This window comes from Natator depressus, chromosome 6 (assembly GCF_965152275.1).
Source record: "Natator depressus isolate rNatDep1 chromosome 6, rNatDep2.hap1, whole genome shotgun sequence".
In the NCBI taxonomy this organism is placed as follows: Eukaryota; Metazoa; Chordata; order Testudines; family Cheloniidae; genus Natator; species Natator depressus.
Genome location: NC_134239.1, coordinates 54,563,876 through 54,584,771, shown reverse-complemented (window position 1 = coordinate 54,584,771; position 20,896 = coordinate 54,563,876). Strand labels below are relative to the sequence as shown.

Sequence of the window (20,896 nt, the reverse complement as noted above, 5' to 3'; positions counted from 1 at the left end):
TTCGGTGCTGTAAAGTAGCATTGTAGGCAAGGCTGAACTCACTTCTCAGCCTTCAATAGGATTTGCAGATGGTGGGAATCCTTTGTTTCATAGTTTGACCGTCACCCCCTCTTAATGGAAAAACACTAAACGTCCAAGATGGGGTCTAGTACCAGGTGACACAATCACCTGACCCTGCAGTGTCCAAGCAGAATCCCAGGAAACTTCTCAGGAAGGAGGGAGATTAGTATCTTCAAAGTCCTATTGTTCTTCCTCATGGCCCATTGCAGGCTGATTGCCTACTGTCTGGTGGGTGTTCCCCAGGTGAAAACACAGTTGTAATTATTACATAGTCAATATTTCTAACTTCAGATACAGAAATGAATCCTGCATATAAATTGGATAATCACATACAGTAAATCATAACCTTTTCAATGATACCTCGCATGCCCCATCTTGCATAAAACATATCTTAGTTATGCCATATTCATATCTAAGCATATCTCTCTGAAGAATATGGGACATAGGGTCACAATGTGCACCACTCCCTCCTACTGACTACATAAGTGAGTTTCATTGTACCACTTTTAATGGGTAGAGATTACAGAGGGTGCTAATGCTACAAACTGAATGTTAATCACAGAATCATAGAATATCAGGGTTGGAAGGAACTCAGGAGGTCATCTAGTCCAACCCCCTGCTCAAAGCAGGACCAATCTCCAACTAAATCATCCCAGCCAGGGCTTTTTCAGGCCTCACCTTGAAAACCTCTAAGGAAGGAGATTCCACCACCTCCCTAGGTAACCCATTCCAGTGCTTCACCACCCTCCTAGTGGAAAGGTTTTTCCTAACATCCAACCTAAACCTCCTCCACTGCAACTTGAGACCATTACTACTTGTTCTGTCATCTGGTACTACTAGATCCATCCTCTAGATCGGGTCACTTGCTGGAGGATTCTCTGCATCTTTAAGTCTTTAAACCATCATTTGAGGACTTCAATAGCTCAGACATATGTTAGGGGTTGTTACAGGAGTTGGTGGGTGAGATTCCGTGGCCTGCATTGTGCAGGAGGTCAGACTAGATGATGATAACGGTCCATTCTGACCTTAAAGTCTATGATTCTATGATTCTTTGGAACCCCCCTTCAGGTAGTTGAAAGCAGCTATCAAATCCCCCCTCATTCTTCTGCAGACTAAACAATCCCAGTTCCCTCAGCGTCTCCTCATAAGTCATGTGCTCCAGCCCCCTAATCATTTTTGTTGCCCTCCACTGGACTCTTTCCAATTTTTCCACATCATTCTTGTAGTATGGGGCCCAAAACTGGACACAGTACTCCAGATGAGGCCTCACCAATGTCGAATAGAGGGGAATGTTCACGTCCCTCGATCTGCTGGCAATGCCCCTACTTATACAGCCCAAAGTGCCGTTAGCCATCTTAGCAACAAGGTCCCACTGTTGACTCATATCCAGCTTCTCGTCCACTGTAACCTCTAGATCCCTTTAAGAAGAACTGCTGCCTAGCCATTCAATCCCTAGCAATGTTCTCTCTAATTTTTGACAAGCCATGTGCGCAAAAAATTTCTTCTGTGCAAATTTTTTTGCTTCTGTGCAAATTTTTGTGTATGCGGAGTTTTGCCGTGTATGCGGGGTTTAGGATCTCTGTGTGTGTGCGCACAGCTTAGACGGAACAGCGGTCCCTAGTCTGTAGCAGTACATGGGATTCTTCCTTCCTAAGTGCAGGACTCTGCACTTGTCCTTGCTGAACATCATCAGATTTCTTTTGGCCCAATCCTCTAATTTGTCTCGGTTCCTCTGTGTCCTATCCCTGCCCTCCAGTGTATCTACCACTCCTCCCAGTTTAGTGTCATCTGCAGACTTGCTGAGGGTGCAATCCATGCCATCCTCCAGATAATTAATGAAGATATTGAACAAAACCAGCCCCAGGACCGACCCTTGGGGCACTCCACTTGATACTGGCTGCCAACTAGACATGGAGCCATTGACCACTACCCGTTGAGTCCAACGATCTAGCCAGCTTTCTATCCACCTTATAGTCCATTCATCCAGCCCATACTTCTTTAGCTTGTTGGCAAGAATACTGAGGGAGACAGTATCAAAAGCTTTGCTAAAGTCAAGAAATAAAACATCCACTGCTTTCCCCTCATCCACAGAGCCAGTTATCTCATCATATGTTTACCAGATTGCTAGTTAATTAATATTGTATAAAAGGGGTATATATAAAGAATTAGAAGACAAACAGGCAAAGTAAAAGATAAAAAGAACACTACAGTAATGTTTAACTGGAAAATGTACTGTCGTATTTACCATCCGATGTATCTAGTAAGACTATATAAATATTGGTGTCTAGATACTACAGTAATTGGTGTATTAAAAATGCCTGCAGTAAATAGAGAGCAAGAACTGAGAATCTAGTATGAGAAGTCAGACAATGATGGTTTAGAAGTTGGGTATGGATTTTCTAAAATAGTGCAGAGTTGAAGGTAGCTGATCAGCTGGAGATTGACAGAAAGACTGGCAGTTAGTCACCTGATCAAAAACCAGTCCCAGTTGTAAGCAATAAAAGCAGGCTGTGAGGGATACAACCTCCACCGTAACAGTTATAAATAGGTGTCAAATAAAGTGAACTTTCACTTCTGTGTGTTGAAGTCTGTGCCAATCCTTTCAAATTGAAGAAGAAATGAAATAGTACAGAAACTGATGGAATGAAGCTAGCAAAAAGAGCACCAGAATTAATATATCTAAGACCAGAACCATAGGCTTGTGATTAGATGAGACTGCAACAACAATAGTAATAAATTAATCACAGGTCACATAGTTTCTGAGGTCAGTGTTTTTTGGCTGCATCAAGGCAACATTACTTTTTACTTGACCATTCAAGCAGGTACCTCAATGTTACTATTCTCCCAATCCTTATCTTTCCGTCCCTTTTTTAAACAGAACCTGTCCAACTACGTGATACGGCAGCCTATCCTGTTGTCCTGGTAATCTATACCATAATACAATGGGTTGAGGTCCCATGTTACATAAAAAGTACCCCTCTAAAGTAACATTTCTGCCACATAACTTACTACAAAGGATTAGGGAACACTGAAGTGGTCAATAGTACTCCTTTTCCCTCTGGTTACCTGTGACTCCAGTGCCTTTATGCAGGTTTCCTTCAACAGCTGGGCACGTGAGATCACATTTACCATATATGGTTAAACATTACAAATCATTTTTGTTCCCCAGTGTCCATTCTGATACCTGGTTGGTATAATTCTTGTGTCTTGGTTGCGACATCTTGAATGATTACAGTAGTGTCATTAGTCCAGCCTGTGAAGTTCATGAACTCATTTGTATGGATGATCTCCTGCAGGTAACATTCTTTGGGGTGCATCTCCAGGCCATAATGTCGTTATACCTAGGCCCCTACCAAATTCACAGTCTATTTTCATAAATTTCACTGTCATAGCATTTTACAAATTTTGAATTTCATGTTTTCAGATATTGAAATCTTAAATTTCATGATGTTGTAATAAACATGAATATATATTTTAAGATGGCAAAATATAAACGTATAAAGCCTTTAAGACTTAGGATTTCTCAAACTGGGGGTCCTGACCCAAAAAGGGGGTTCCAAGGCTATTGTCGGGGGGGACATGGTATTGCCACCCTTACTTCTGTGCTGCCTCCAGAGCTGGGTGGCCAGAGAGCAGCAGCTGCTGGCTAGGTGTCCAGCTCTGAAAGCAGCACTGCCGCCAGCAGCAGCAGCACAGGATGGCAATACTGTCACCCCTCTACAGTAGCCTTGCAACCCTCTTTTGGGTTGAGACCCCCCCAGTCTCAGAAAAGCTGTTGTACTTTTGTATGCTTTTACCCTGTAGTACTGTATAGTATAGAGCATTTTTATAGTACATCATAAAAGTACACACAAGAGCAGTTTTCATAGGGGATGGGGGGAGGTGGTGGTGTCCGTGACGTTTTTCATGGCCGTGAATTTGGTAGGGCCCCAGCTATGGCGTTGGGATTCATACCGGTCACTTGCCTTACCCCATATCATTATAATACATTTGGTTTCTTTAATTGATTTATCTGTCCAGTGGGAGAATGTCTTGTCCTGGGCAGCACTGGAGTATGCTGCTCCCAAACAGAAGCCTCCACAAAAAGAAAAGGAGTACTTGTGGCACCTTAGAGACTAACCAATTTATTTGAGCATAAGCTTTCGTGAGCTACAGCTCACTTCATCGGATGCATACTGTGGAAAGTGTAGAAGATCTTTTTATACACACAAAGCATGAAAAAATACCTCCCCCCACCCCACTCTCCTGCTGGTAATAGCTTATCTAAAGTGATCACTCTCATTACAATGTGTATGATAATCAAGGTGGGCCATTTCCAGCACAAATCCAGGTTTTCTCACCCCCCCCCCACAAACCTACTCTCCTGCTGGTAATAGCTTATCTAAAGTGACCACTCTCCTTACAATATGTATGATAATCAAGGTGGGCCATTTCCAGCACAAATCCAGGGTTTAACAAGATCGTTTGGGGGGGGGGGTAGGAAAAAACAAGGGGAAATAGGTTACCTATTTCCCCTTGTTTTTTCCACCACCCCCCCCCCCACTCCTCAGACGATCTTGTTACTCTGAAACCTGTCATTATGCAAAAGAAGCCTCCACATGATTTCTGCATATGGACATTATGTCTTTTGAACAGAGTAAGCTGATTGGCATAATAGATTTTATCAACCTCTTTATTTCTCATAATTCTAATGTTATACACTGATGAGCTCGGTTTAGCCCTGATATAGCATGGACCAAGCTATTTGTACCATAAGTTATGCTCTGATACAGCATATGACAGAAACATGACCTGGTCTCCTACCTTCCAGTCTTTTTTTTTTCAGTGACAGCATTAAGTTGGGCAGATAATCACTCCAATTCATGATAGTCTTGTGGAATCAGTGACTTGGCGTAGGGAGGAGGAAGTGTATGAGCTGGCTATGGGTAGCAAGGAGGGTTAGAGAATGATAGTGGTCCTTTGCCAGACCAACCAAAATGTTGCCCTCTATTTGAGCCATAAATGAAAAATCCTTGTCTTCTACCATAGCCTGGAAGTTTTTATTTTGACAACTATCACAACTATATTTCCCCCAGCTGGGAAATGCCTGCCATCTTGATGTTCCCCCAGGACTGTCAAGTGTAACCGCAGCAGCAGCTGCCACTACCTTTTTTCTTTCTACTTTGGCCTTTCCTGCTATTATGCTGTGATATGTCTGAGTCATTAATTCCAAAACATCATTTACTTTGAAATCCAGTCAAAACAAAAGCTCCACCCAGTTCTTTGTGGCAGTAATTAAATTCTTTACTAACAGGATAATATAGTGAATATCATTTGCTCTATTGTCTATACCATTTCTTATCCACACTGAAGCTGACCATTCATGATAATTCACGGGGACTTCTCCTGGCTTTTGTTTGAGCTTGTCCACTAAGGTAATGCATACGTGTCCAGACTGCAATACGTTTTGGAGCTGAGATATGGTGCCACTAAAACTCATCTCTGTTATTTTGTAGACATGAGGAAGAGCATTTCATGTGGTTTTGTCTCTTGTCATCTGCACTACCTTAACGAAGTCTGGATCCTCTAAATCAAACAGCTGTGCCTGTTGAGCAGTCCTAGTCCTGTGCACTGCCATTAGATCACCCTTTTTATTATCCTCGCCTTTTTTGCTACTAAACCCAACTTCTTTATATCAGTGGATGCAAGTGTGTCTCCCTGTTCTTGTTCTTTATCTGGGGAAAAGTCAGTGCTATTCCTATCATCCGCTCCTGGATTTTCAGTACCCCTCCTGGCATGTAGTTCCCTCCTCTTTCTCTGCCTCACTTATTGCTGCCCTTTGCCTCCTATTTAATGGAGCTACAGGAATTTTAACCTCTTTTTCCTCTTTTTTTGTTTGGCTCTTTATTATCTAACCAGGGTTCATCCTATTCATAGACATGTTCCTTGTCATCCTCATAAGGAGAATTTGGGTAAGGAGGCATGGAAGGTCATGTATTTTCAAGCTTCAATGCCACCATCTGTCTCTTGAATGCATGAGACTCCTCTTTTATAATCTTCTCTTCCTTTCTACATGGTGTATGCAGTGATTTGCCTTGTTCAACTCCTCCCTGGCGACCAGGTAAGCCCCTTTGTACTCTTCTGCTTGCTTCTGCCAGGTCAATCTCTGTCTGTTCTCTTTGCTGTATCAGATCTGGCTCCTTTATTTTCTTTACTATTTTCTTCTTTAAAACTATGTGCTAGAGATGCATTTAACCCACGTGCATTTTCAAACTGTAATCTTAATTCCACATTCTGTCCTTTCTCCCTTTCAAGATTCTCTTTTATTTCCTTGAGACCCTTTTCCATATCCGTAACTGTATAATCTAAGGCTTCACAGGCAATAAACAGACATTGGACAGTCATACCTTTTATCTTTGTCCTTGACTTTTGTCCTACCTTGGATGCAAACAATAAACACATATGACTCCACGGGACAGATCCTTGGACCGTGACCAGCACAATTGAACCCCTTCTTTGTTCAACTGTATATTTACAAACAATTCAATACTCTCTTTATTATTATTATTGTTTATTTATTTATTAGTATTACTCCTATTAGCTAGGAATTTATTCTTTATGGTGTTTAGTCTAATTAGCATTTCAGTTTATTATATTTTTTCTTATATTACTTATTCAGTAGTATTTTTCTCTTTGTTCTTGCATTTCTCATTCAAGTTTTCGTTTTTAGCATTCTTATTTTCCAGCTCTCCCCCACGCTGCAAGGGCTCTGTGGTGCTTTATGCATCTGAATTGTCCCAACCAGAGTCCAGACCTCTACACTGTTAGCTTTTTCCCCTGATAGGTAGATTGTAACCCTGCTCTGTCAGGTTTCAGTCAATAGCATGAATATGAGGCCCACTAAGGGTGCCTATGTTTTACCAGTTCAGGTTTAATCTTGTTTCATGATTAAGGAGACCTCCGATACCTATGCTTGAATGATATTTATTAATCAATTATTAGTACAGCACATAACAGAAAGGTATATACGTTACCAAGTCTGTGGAAACAAAACTTGTAGACAATGGCAAAGATGACAGACTGATCTCGGTTCTGTCTAGTTCAGCTGCTTGCATATTTCTTGGACTTCTTATAGCTTGCTTGTTTACAATTTACAACTTCGTCTTTCCTGTCATAAGAATAAAAATATATGTTTGTCTGGTATATTTCATAAATTTCCAAGTTCGTGATCACACATCTGTTACTTAATCATAATCTTTACCATTAGTGTATTAGTTGTGCATTTCTGTTTGTTTTTGTGATTAGTACATTCCTTGCAAAATCATTTTGTAACTCAAACAACAGAGTACTGGACTAAAGGTTTCACAATCTGGCATTTTCACATCTTACAGCAATCAACAGCCTTCTTAAAAACATCTTGGGAGTTTGGTTCACCAGTAGGCTTTATGACTACTACAAATCTGACCTATGGGTCAACATTACACATATATAGTATCTTTTCTGCACTGATTTTGAAATGCTTAATTAAGACTCAGAATATCCCTGCAAAATAGATGGTATTATCCCCATTTTGCATATAGGAAAACTTAGTAATGGAGAAAAAAAAATGAGGAGTCCTTGTGGCACCGTAGAGACTAACAAATTTATTTGGGCATAAGCTTTCGTGGGCTAGAACCCTCAAGTTGCTAAAGTCATCACCCTGAATTTTGGTAGAACAAGGAATAGGACTCACTCCCAGACTTCTGCCATAACCACTAGACCACTCTTTCTTCCTATCTCAAATGGTTATTCTGGGCCTAAATCTCTGTCCACTTCACCATGTGTTGTCATCTAAACATAGCAAGGTGAGTGCAGACTGGGTGTAAAATGCTACCAAACCAAAATTCTCTACTCACTTGCACCAATGGTAGGGATTTGCACCTATTTTGCACTCTCAATTACTCCATATCTTAGTGTAATACTATAAGTAAAGTTAGACTAGCATAAAACTGATATAACGGAGTGGAGGATAAGATATTTTGTGTCCAATTACAAATGACTCTACATAATGCAAGGCAATGGAGAACAAGGCCTACTGGGTGGAGAGGTACTTTAAGGACTTACAGATTCCCGAAGATCATTATGTCAATGGTGTGTAATCAGGTGTGATGATTCTTTCTAGACTACAGACAACAGCATTGAATCAAAAGGAATGTATGTGGGTGTCTGTAGACTATTGATACTCCTTAGATGTATGCTAATTGAATTCACACTGTAAATAGGATGTTTGGAAGGTGGCTGCCATGCATGTTCTGAACTTCTGTTAGAGTTGGGATGGGACTTGGACACTGAAATGAAGAATGTTAAATGTTACCAAAGCATTAAGTAGGACCAAATATTTAAGAAACCCACAGTCAGACCATCTAAGTAATGGAAAAGCCTTCACACCAAATACGTACACAAGAGAAGTGCCAGAATGGGGGAGAGGGGGTGTTTAGAAATTTGTTCTCCCTTTCTAGCATATTCAGAGGAGACGGGCTCCCCAGCTAACAAGCCAGAATCTTTAGTCAGGTTCTCTGAATGTTAACTTGATCCCGAATAAGTAACGTATGCAAGATGTAGTTTGTTAACATTTGATTGTAACTTTGCCTTAAAAAAAAAAAGAGGTTAGAAAGAAAAGGAGGAAAGTCCAACTCCACCTCCTAGCTGATACCAAATAGACACTGAAAAACAATGCATTATAACCAAACTATTAGTTTTGGCGTCTGATATCATAAACACAAAATACTGACATTAAAGGAAGCTACTGTAGTAACAGAGTTATGATGTGTCATGCCATCTGAGTTTGGGTCTTGAATGGGATACCCCCAGTGATGAGCTGCCAAAATCTTAACAACCGGTTCCCTATAAAAAGCTCTGATTTAAGGGATGTGCCCCAATATGTATTTTTTGTACCATACGTCCGTATTTTCCCGGACGGCGATTTAAGAACCAAAAAGCCTGACCTGTCTGGGAAAATACGGATGTATGTTAACCCTGCCTAAAGTTCTTTTTTAAAAAGATGGGCCTGAACTAGAAATGAGCTCCGTTTCACATGTGTGGGTCCCCGCCACTCCCTGGGGGTGTGTTCGGGTGACCAGATGTCCCGATTTTATAGGAACAGTCCGGATTTTGCGGTCTTTTTCTTATATAGGCTCCTATTACTCCCCACCCCGTGTCCTGATTTTTCACATTTGCTGTCTGGTCACCCTAGGGTGTGCACATGTGTGGGTCGCAACTGCTCCATGCCCCCCCCCCATTGAAGCAGGTGTGCAGGGTTAATGCCCTGGGAACTGCAAGGCACCATGGGACGTGGGGCCAGTTGCAGACAGGGGAGCGGGGCAGGGCTAGCTGGAGGCACGGGGTGCGGGGCTGGCTGGAGACAGGGGCTGGCTGCAGGCAGGGGGTGCAGGGGTGGCTGGAGGCAGGGGCTGGCTGCGGGCAAGGGGTGTGGGGGTGGCTGGAGACAGGGGCTGGCTGTAGGCAGGGTGGTGGGTGCTCACGGGGAGAGTAGCTCGGAGCAGACCGAGCAGCAGGACGCAGCCCAGGCCCAGCAGTGCAGCCGGGGACTCACCAGGCAGCAGCGGGATCCCCAGGGCCAGGGGTCGGGGGAGCAGCAGCAGCACCAGGGCTTGTGCTCAGGGCCAGGCGGCAGCCCACATGGCTCCCACAGCGCAGCGCCCCCAGCGGCCGGAAGAGGAATTACATCACTTCCCGGCCAGAGCCCATCAAAGCCTCAGCGCCCACTGCAGGGAAGCGGGTTAACAACTGGTTCTAAAACTGCTTCAAAAGTTAAAAACAACCGGTTCACCACTGGTTACGTGCTACTGCCCCCCCTCATTTCTGCAAGCGCAGAGCTGCCCAGCTGCATCTGGGCTCTGCTGACTCCGCAGCTGAATGACACCTCCTGGGTCCTAGTGCCGGTCATGTTCCCCTTCTTTGTGCTGGGAGCCTTCCTGTTTTTGGTGCAACAGTGAGTGTCCACGGTGGGGCGGGGGGCAGAGGAAATGAGGGAAGTGGGTGGGATAGGATGGGGAAGAGGCAGCGGGGAAGGAAGGGGGTGGCATAGGGCAGGGGGAGGGGAATGTGGGAGTGAGGGGAGGGGGATGGAGAAGAAAAGGGGACAAGGGAATTATGGGGGAAGTGGAAGCCCGGCATGCAGCATCCCCTCGGCAGCCCTTAAGCAGGCCCATCAAACCCTCACCCTGAGAAACTGTACCCATCTACACTTGGACCTCTCTGATGAGCCCTCCACACCCAGACCCCCACCCTACTGATCCCCAACCAGCTCCACCTGTATCCTTGCCCCATCAAGCCCCACTCCCCCAGCACCCAGACAACCCAGACCCACCCCTGCTGAGCCCCAACCACCTTCATCTGGATCCCCTGAAGAGTCCCATTGCCCCTGCACTCAGAACCCCCCAGTGAGCCCCTGTACATCCAGATCTCCCACTGAGCTGCCTGCACCCAGATTGCCCCACACAGAAACCTCTCACCCCATACCTGGATCCTCCAACACTAAACCCCTCCATACTTGGATCCTGATGGGCTGAGCCTGCCCACCCACATCTGGTGCACTTGGTACAGAGGGACAGGGCCCCAGGGTGTTTCTGGGGCAGGACCAGCCTGTGTCAGGGTCAGGTGCAGCCTCATTGCCAAGTCCCTGTACCAGGTGAGGTGGGGGGCTTCATGGTGATCTCCTACCTCAATGCAGTCAGTGGCCTGTGCTCACCACTACAATGCTGGAGCCACATTTGTTTATTTACAAATAAAATTTGCAGAATTTTAAAATATTGTACACATAATTTTTATTTTTTGGTGCAGAATTCCCTCAGGAGCATCTAAATACATCACTATATAGTACCTTTCTTTGGTTTACCCTGTAGCTTTGTCCCTTGTCCAGAATCCAGTGGCATGGAACTCTAGCTCAGAGGTGGTAATAATCACAAGTGCACACTACTCACAGTGGATAGGACGTAATGTTATACTGAGAACTGGGATTTGAAAGAGCTAATCATTGTAGCTAGATTCTTTGTTATGAGGGTTCTCTGAGCCTGACTCTCATCACACTATGGAACTCATCACGTCTTCTACATAGCCATTGTTCTTCATTTATTTTCTCATTCTTTTCCATTTAGAATAAGCTTTTAGAAGCAGTTAAAGTGGAAATAAGGATGGTTTCTAAGATTATTATAATTATTTTTTTTTTATATTGTGGTAATAACTAGGATCCCCAGTCACAAAAGTACAGTGTCTGTATCAGGTAATGTGATACAACAAAATTAAGAAAACGTGTTTTTCATTTTAGGGTTCTTTGTCAGTAGAACATGACCCAGCAATTGAACACCTCTTCTATAACTTTTTCCTTAAAGGATCTTTTCTGGAAAAAGCCACGTGTTCAAAACCTCATGGCTTAACTTCTGTCACTGTATATTTAGAATCCATTTCAATCCTTTAATCACTTTAAATCATAAAAATGTAACAATTGAAAGCCCCCAAATAAACACTTCTATTTATGGCCTGCCCTTACCTATGAGTCATAGTCAAACAACCAAAAAGATGTGCCTCATGACAAACTCTGAAAATAAACAAATTGATTCTGATGACTCTGATGAGGCTCACAGTCAGGGACATTCCACTAAATATTTCAGAGCACATTTCTAATTAATAAAAAAAATTCCTCACTCTATCTCTGTAACAGGAAGAGTGATAGTCACTAATGTAGTTAAGTCTTTCCATGTGGCTTTATATATTAAAACCATCACCTTCAATTTCAACTTAATGTCATATGGGAAGCCAATGTACTTTTTGAAATATAGGTATAAAGGTATGTAAGCGAAGGGGTTTGTAGGATAAATGCTCAAAGGTAGGGAATGGGCTATATGGAGATTTTTACTTACGTGCCACTAGTTCAAATCTCATCCAGGTGTAGAGTAACCAAAAAGCATCATTTGATAGCCGACTCATGTCATACAGTATGTGTAGTGATTTGGTGATTGCAGTTCAGTTTGTAGTGGACTGGTATCCACGTTGCAAAATTAAAACAAAACAAAAAAACAACACTTACACCATATGCACACACAAACATACATTTCAGTCATAACTGGCACCCTTCTTGTCATTATCATTAGAAAGACCTGGATTGATTGATCCATGGACAATGAATAAACTTTCTTGTCCCGAAAGGAGGCACTGTAACTGCCTGTACTGTATCCGTGCAAGATAAACAGGAGGTCTTCAGTTTGTCCAGCCTGTAGCTTTCTTGTGCTAAGTTAAAAACAAAACTGTGGTGGTCATTTGTATTCACCTTGTATTCTGCCAGGTATATACACAACTGTATACTCTAGACTACCTACCAGGAAATCAAAAATAAACTTGTTGCTCTAATTTTCACTGCAAAGCTCTAATATGTTTGGATTTAGATTTTGTTTTCCCTGAAAGATTTCTATTGTTTTAATGATGTTGGAATAGAGAGAATTGAAGCAAAGTCTTGATACTCAAGGACCTGTGTGGGAAAGAGAATGAGCCTTAGAAACTAGCAGAGATGTAGCCAGCTACTAAATAGCACAAGAAAGCTGCTGAATTATTAATAGGCCCTATTATTACTCTGCCATCCCCACAGGAGTAAAGCAGGAGAATTTTTTTTCAGCTTATCCCTCCTTTATCTTGATACCTTAGTGTAAATGTTGGTCTCCTTTCTACTGAGTTTGGTTATCTAACAGACCTCAACACTGAGCAGCCAGTTATGCTCCAGTTTCTTTGATGGGGAGCTAAGGGGGAGTTTCCTGAAGGAAAGGAAGCTAAAGTTCTCATAACATTTTCCCCTCTTAGATTTCCTTCCTCTCCTTTACCCTCTGCTAACTGGAGGGATAACCTCACTGCATAGCAATGTTGCAGTAGGTCAAAGTGTCTCTTCAGTGGGGACTCATGGCATTCTTGTACTGTCTGTCTAGGAAAGGCATTTGAATCTAAGGAGCAGCCAAGACCTTTTATCAGGATGTCATCTTCTTTACGCCAAAGGTTATAGCCCTTTTCTTTGATGTCAGTGCTAGATTGAAGGCAGGAAGAACATTTCAAATCAATTGGCTCAGCAGGACATTCTAGGATTCAGATGAAAATCATATGTTAATGCAAGTCATCCATCATTACTGTGCTTCTTTTAAGTAGAAAGCTATGCCTTCTTCGTCCTTTTTCAGTTAATCCTGGTCAATGTGGAAGTGACACATTCTTTTGCATGTATATAATATTCAATTCATGCACTTGTAACATTTTTTCTTTTGTACCTTCTTATTTTAGCTCTGCATCTTAACAAGTCCCTGTTTGGCCTCTATTACCCCCCCAGATAAGTGAGCCTATTTCATACACATGGAGACTGAGCTACTATTGAATCCATAATGCTATTGATTGCTGAATCTTAAAGGTTCATAAACATTTTCATTCCAAGGCATCAAGTTCAACCACTTACAATCAGCTCCTCCTCAGAGTGACCTCAGAACCCTTACCATTAGTTCTTGCAGTATTTCCTAGGAGTCTTTTGTAGGACCTGGTGATTTGATATGTAAGGAGATAAGTTATTCTGAGGATGACTGTGTCAAGTGGCTCAGCAAGACCACTTCAACAGCATATCAGAGACAAGGGTATTGGATCTGGCTGGGAATCCCTCAGATAAATAGTGGTGACTCTGGGATGTTTTACTCCACAGATTAAGAACTGTTTAAAGTATGCTAGACAAGCGTGTATCACCCCCAAAATATTGTACAAAATATCCTATTTATGGGCTTTTATTGAGGCTCAGGGAAGACAGAGGATATATCCTGGAGGAAACTATATACAAATCTAGAAACTATAAATCCAGAATTGTTTATGTTATTTTTCCAGCATCTTTAAAATCAGAGTAATTCCAGCATCCCATTGCAGGATAGTAGTGAGTTGTGTAGCTTTCTGATGATTCTTTGTAATGGTATTGGTGAACTAATGATAGTCAGGTGTTTTATATGTTATTAAAGAACAGCTTCCACTTGGTCAGACTCAGGGCATTCTCTTGTGTTGGAAATGTTGAAAACAAGTATGTAATAAAAAGAAGGGAAAATTGCTTTTCGATGGGGAAGCCCATTTTGGTTTGAAACTTGTTCCCCTCCCCTCCTCCCCCCGCCCCATCTAGCATATCTAGTTCAAATCTGAAAGACCAAATTAAAGACATATACAGATTAACTCCGTTTCAGTAAATTCAATACAAGCCAAACTGAGTAAATAGTCAAAAACTGGAGGTTGTGAAGGAAGGTTGTGAACAACACATTGCTTTGTCCATGCTGTTCCTCCACCTTTTTGATGCTAAAAGAATGGAGCCAAGTAAAATATGGTTATTGTTTAAAAAAAATGTAAAAATGAGACTTTCTTTGCTCAACTAAACTGTTCCAAGTGCATCTTGAAGTCATCTCTATTTGTCAGCATTTTACTGATGCAAGTGTTCATTCTTGCTAGTTCTGCATAGCAAATAGTTATTTGACAGTGAACTGGGCTCTATTCTATCTGATGTACTAAGAAAAGTATCCATTAAATTCATATTGCAGAATATTTGGTACCAGGGAAGTAGTAAGTAGTAGAAAGAACACAGGTGAACACAGGTTTTCAGATCGTAGGTGGGATTTGTAATAATTACAGATAGAGAAATCATCTTCCCACTTGAAAACTGAGCAGACTTTTTAGTGGGATTCATTGGGAGAGAATACTTATAATATAGAAGCTCACAGTGGGTTTGATTGAGTTCCTATTGAAAGCTTTCCATTGACTCCGTTGGGAATTGGATCAGACTCAAAGTCATTTTTATGGACTATGCCCACGCTTTAAAAGTTGTCTTGTCCTCTTCTCTTAGCTTCACTGAGGCATTGGGGAAACAAAGACCATTTTTAGTTCCTGACTCCTCATGCCCTGCCCCTTCCATTCATGTTTTACCCTCCTTTAGCTGCAACAGGATTTAGATTCCTACAATTGAGAACAAAGTTGTGTTCAAAGTTAGAGCATATTAATGGTTTCCATTTTTCTATTCTTCTCTTATCTAATTGGCCTAGATGCTATTACTTGTGTTGGCAAAGTCTCAATTGTAACTTAGATATCCTTGCTCAAAAATGACAATATCCCGGTTTCCCACCACCTCCGATACTATATTTTTCAAGAGGGCAAATATGACGTCTGAGTCTCCTTCTCACTCTTATCTACTCTGTCATCTCTGCTCTCTCCTACACCTCAAAGCTCATCTTGTACAATCTTAACCCTATGACCTCTCTAAGAGGTCCCCGAGTCTTCAAAAACATTCACTTAGCTGTTCAGGCAGGAAAATGTTGTTCTGTAGAAATAATAATAATTAAAATACATCAAGTTAATCATGATACCAGAGAGGGACTGCTACAAAATCAGGCACCTAAGCACCATGCTATTTCACATCCAGGATCACAACTATTTTTTTTAAAGGAACAGTGCATACGGTATATTCCTCAAAGCATGCAAGAGGTTAAATAGTGAACTGAGAGCTATAAGACACATTCCACCTCTTCCTTCCTCCCCCTTCTCCCCCGCCCCCAAAAAAGACAGAAGAATGTTGCAGGTTTCCTTATAAGAAGTGGAATAATTTCCTTTTTAGAAAACCCTGTGACCTTAATCGGTTAATTACTTGATGCACATATTGATCAGTAGATCGGACACAGCTTACATGTGTGTATGCATGCCGCATTCTATCCTGGCATCAATGTGGCAGCAATTGGGCAGCATATGTTGCTGATCTGCTGCCTGGCTACAGTGAAGTTGTCCATTAATGTGCTGCATAAATAAAGCTGGCTGCTGATTGATGGGCCTTGACATTTTGTTACAACATATGGTGTTGGATTGCCAGGTATTCAGATTTTAATTATTTATATTTTAACCAGAAAATTAGTTCTGATTGAGCCCTTCCTTCAAGCATATGAGATTCTGTGGAAGATTCATGATATTAAGCAGGTTTGATTCATATTTGAGGCTCTGGAATGTTAAATTACATGACTAAAAATAAATATTCTGTGGTTTTATGAAACAGTTTCTCTTTTAAATATTAGTAAATGTGTGTCTTCTGGATGAGACATAAAACCAAGCCCTTGAACCACCATCTGAGCACATTAAAGATTCTATGGCATTTTTAATAATGTTAGTCCCACTGTCCTGGCCAAATTCCATTTTGGTTAATAGTTATATTCTGACATCCTAAAAAAAATTTCTTCTGTGTTTTCCAGTGGGAAACCTATGTGGCTTCATTTTAGGTCCTTAATGGTTCTGTAGTGTTGCTGTGTGTTGTTCACCCAAGTTTGGCCTGCATTTCAACTTTGGTGGAATATGGCTGTGAAGGAGGGAGGGCTTCTGGCACCACTTAGTGATTAGGCAAGGAAGTGTTAGGTGCTCTTCAGTGTTAATGCCACCAGTTGACAGTCATCCCTGCCCTGCAGTGGTCCCATTTTCTGTGACTCAGCCCTCCAGCTGAGCCACAAGTTGCATCAACCCCTTCAAGGGTACCCAAAGAATCCAACCAAGGCTAGTTCCATTTCAGGCCTCACCTGGCCAAAGTTCCAATGTCAGGACTCTCTGTGATATGGGGTCTTCCTAGACCTGGGTCTCTGATATCAGGTATAGGCTTTTCACCGTATCAGGAGGTAGGTAGGGGAACCTAGGCCCACCCTCTCCACCAGGTTCCAATCCAGGGCCCAAAGGGTAGGCAGCTAAGTCCTGTACCTTGGAGTGCTATGCAGCTGTCTCCCTAGATCACTTCCTACCACCCTCCCCATACAAGAAAGTACAGCAAAGGCATGTAAACAAAATAAATCAAAGAATGAGTCTCCAGCCTTGCAGAACTCCAGAGTGTTTTTCCCTGAGCAGGTCTGGTAGATTATCAATAAACAGGGCCCCGAATTTGGGCCTCCCGTAGTGCTCCTTTTGCAGAGCTTTAGAGCATAAACCTGATCATCTCTACTGGCTGCCTACAAATGAACTACTTTGTTCCCCTATTAAGCTCCTCTCCAGCCTGGGCATGTATTGCAGACATGGCAGGACAGAATTGCCTGAGCCCAGAGCAGCTCCTCAACCCTTGCCTCTCCAGAGGGGGTTCTGCATACCCTATTCTCTATTGGGCTACACTTTTTGTAATCCTTTCTACCAGTGTAAAATGAATTGTTATTTGTCCTTCGAGTTTGAAGATGACCATGGCATCACTGGTTGGTTTGGTTTCTGTGAATACGTGAGTGGCTGATCAGGACAGTTTGAGCTTTGACCTGTCGGTGGCACGCTAAACAAGAGATGCTGGTATGGGTTACTTGATTAACAGCAGACATGCAGTTGTGAGGTTTACGCTGCTGGCGCTGCTCCACTACTTTGACAGTTCTTCAATGCTCATAAATTGTAGTTCCAGTATGGATAAGGCTTCACCAGGTAGAACGATCATTAATGAGATCTTCCCAACACTCTAGGTCAATGTTGAAATGCCTCAAGGATAACTTGAGGGAGTCATTGAAATGTTTCTTCTGACTTCCCTGAGAGCGCTTTCCCTCCTTTAGCTCACCCTAAAAGATCTTCTTTGGCAGGTGCTTATCTGTCATTCTGGTGACATGGCCTGCCCATCTTATCTGTGATTTCATCAACAGAGTGTGGATGCTCAGATTGTCTGCTCATATGAGAATCTCAGTGTCTGGAACCTTGTCTTGCCATCTTATCCTCTTCAGTTTCCTCAGACAGCCTGTGTGAAAGTGATTCAGCTTCATAACCTGGCATCTGTATGCCGTCCATGTTTTGCATGCATACATCAGAGTTGGCAACACAATGGCTTTGTCGACCTTCAGTTTTGTTGATGACTAATGCCTCTACGCTCCCACACATTTGCGCATAGTCTGCCAAAGGCCACGCTTGCTTTGGCAATTCTGGTGTTGGTTTCATCACTATCAGTTCATCATTACCATTACCAGTTGGTTACCAGTGAAGTTCCTCAGGGATCGGTTTTGGGACCAATCTTATTTAATCTTTTTATTACTGACCTCGGCACAAAAAGTGGAAGTGTGCTAATAAAGTTTGCAGATGATACAAAGCTGGGAGGTATTGCCAATTTAGAGAAGGACCGGGATATCATACAGGAGGATTTGGATGACCTTGTAAACTGGAGTAATAGGATGAAATTTAATAGTGAGAAGTGTAAGGTCATGCATTTAGGGGTTAATAACAAGAATTTTAGTTATAAGCTGGGGACGCATCAATTAGAAGTAACAGAGGAGGAGAAGGACCTTGGAGTATTGGTTGACCACAGGATGACTAGGAGCTGCCAATGTGATATGGCCGTGAAAAAAGCGAATGTGGTCTTGGGATGCATCAGGTGAGGTATTTCCAGTAGAGATAAGGAGGTGTTAGCACCATTATACAAGGCACTGGTGAAACCTCATCTGGAATAGTGTGTGCAGTTCTGGTCTCCCATGTTTAAGAAGGATGAATTCAAACTGGAAGAGGTACAAAGAAGGGCTACTAGGATGATCCGAGGAATGGAAAAGAGATTGGAAGGAGATTCAAGGAGCTTGGCTTGTTTAGCCTAACTAAAAGATTCCTCTCTATAAGTATATCAGAGGGATAAATACTGGAGAGGGAGAGGAATTATTTAAACTCAGTACCAACGTGGACACAAGAACAAATGGGATATAAATTGGCCATCAGGAAGTTTAGACTTGAAATTAGACAAAGGTTTCTAACCATCAGAGGAGTGAAGTTTTGGAATAGCCTTCCAAGGGAAGCAGTGGGGGCAAAAGACCTATCTGACTTCAGGATTAAACTCGATAAGTTTATGGAGGAGATGGTATGATGGGATAACATGATTTTGGTAATTAATTGATCTTTAACTATTCATGGTAAATAGGCCCAATGGCCTATAATGGGATGTTAGACGGGGTGGGATCTGAGTTACTACAGAGAATTCTTTCCTGGGTATCTGGCTGGTGAATCTTGCCCACATGCATAGGGTTCAGCTGATAGCCATATTTGAGGTCGAGAAGGAATTTTCCTCCAGGTCAGATTGGAAGAGGCCCTGGGGTTTTTTCGCCTTCCTCTGTAGCATGGGGCACGGGTCACTTGCTGGAGGATTCTCTGCACCTTGAAGTCTTTAAACCATGATTTGAGGACTTCAATATCTCAGACATAGGTGAGAGGTTTATTGCAGAAGTGGGTGGGTGAGATTCTGTGGCCTGAATTGTGCAGGAGGTCAGATTAGATGATCATAATGGTCCCTTCTGATCTTAATATCTATGAATCTATGAATCATTGATGTGAACTGAATGTGACAGTGTACTGCTGAGGTAGGTGAACTTGTTCACTGCTTGGAGGGTTTGACCATACACTGTGACAGTAGGCTCTACGCAAAGTTTTCCTGGTGCAGGCTGATACATCACTTCTGTCACCTTGATGTTAATTGTGAGACCAAAGTTGTCACAAACTGAAGAGAAATAGTCCATACTCTGCTGCCCGTCAGACTCAGGTAACAGTCATCAGCAAACAGAAGATCATGAACAGTCACTTTCCATGCCTTTGTCTTTGCCTGTAGTCGCCTCAAATTGAAGAGCTGGCCATCAGTCTGGTATCTGATGCCAATCTTGGTGTCACAGGAAAAAAAAAGGCATCTGTAAGCATGGCGAAGAACATCATACTGAAGAGGGTTGGGGGCAACACAGAGCCCGGGAAATTAAAGTAGAAGTAAAACACTATCAAATCATAATGCCCTGTAGTGGCTGTAGTACATGGGCGATATAAGCCCTAGAACTATGATAGCTAATGACTGGTGTTATGGTGAATGTCCTTTAGCTCAAGTGCTTTTGATACTGGGCCAAAAGATCCTGATTTCTATCCCCACTGACGACCATGTATGCAGCTATGAACTCATTACTAATATGAGGGTGGTATGAGAGTGAGATACTGGAGGAAGGATACACTTTTTACTAAAATATAATAAACCACCTTTGAATTTTCAAAGATTATTTTTTAACAAAAAAGGAATTCCTGGGGGGAACACGCCACAGTAATAGCCCCAACAATTTTTGGAAAGGCAAAGCACCGTCTCCACCTGGATGTGTGTGGGGGGTGAAGTCACAGGGGTGGTAGCTGGAAGCAGGAACCATGCACTCCAACAAGATTCTGATAGTCTTGATTAGTAGATTGGGTGAATATCCATTATTTTGGTGCGATGGCCAAAAGTAAATATAATAACAATAATCTTGGGTCACCCTGAAATTATTTTTTTAATTTATTGTCAAACTGGTAAAAAGTTTTTAAAAACTTTTGAGTTGAACAAAACATTTTGTTCAAACCGAAGCAAAACTTTTAATTTTGTTTTCGATGTTTTTACATTTTTTTTAAAATAAAACGAGTAAAATTCTAAACAAAAAAGTGAACTGGAAAGTCAAAGCATTTACTTTTGAAAATGTCAAAATAAAACATTTCAGTTGTCCTGGATTATGTATAAAAGCATAAAAATTATTGGTGAATTTGCCCTGAAGTCGCAAATCGTTTCAAACAACCTGTATTTTCATTTTTGGCAGAAAAAAAGTTTTTACTGAAAAATTTCACACAGCTCTACATGTGTGATTAGACAAAAAGGGCTCCTTGTTCACTGGTGCAAGGATTAGCCAAAATCTGTTGCTTGGCCCTTTCTTTAAGAATAATGCTAATCTGGGAGCTCAGTGGCCCACTCACTGATCCCCAGGAAATACCCTGCTTTCTGATGTTTATCTCTTTTACAAGGAAGATAAACAGAATTATAGATTATTTTTATGGATGACACAAATTCAGACTGGTGTGT

The 20,896-nt window shown here is 42.0% G+C and overlaps 1 protein-coding gene and 1 long non-coding RNA gene across 4 annotated transcripts in view; both read left to right on the top strand.

Moving 5' to 3' along the window:
* The window catches only part of LRRC4C (leucine rich repeat containing 4C), an 860,187-nt gene that overhangs the window by 588,360 nt on the left and 250,931 nt on the right, over nucleotides 1-20,896 (top strand). The window lies entirely within an intron of this gene.
* Nucleotides 5,934-20,896, top strand: part of LOC141990050 (uncharacterized) — a 54,648-nt gene continuing 39,685 nt past the window's right edge. Inside the window, exon 1 of the long non-coding RNA XR_012640064.1 lies at nucleotides 5,934-6,011. This is a non-coding gene — a long non-coding RNA (uncharacterized LOC141990050). The remainder of the gene's footprint in view (nucleotides 6,012-20,896) is intronic.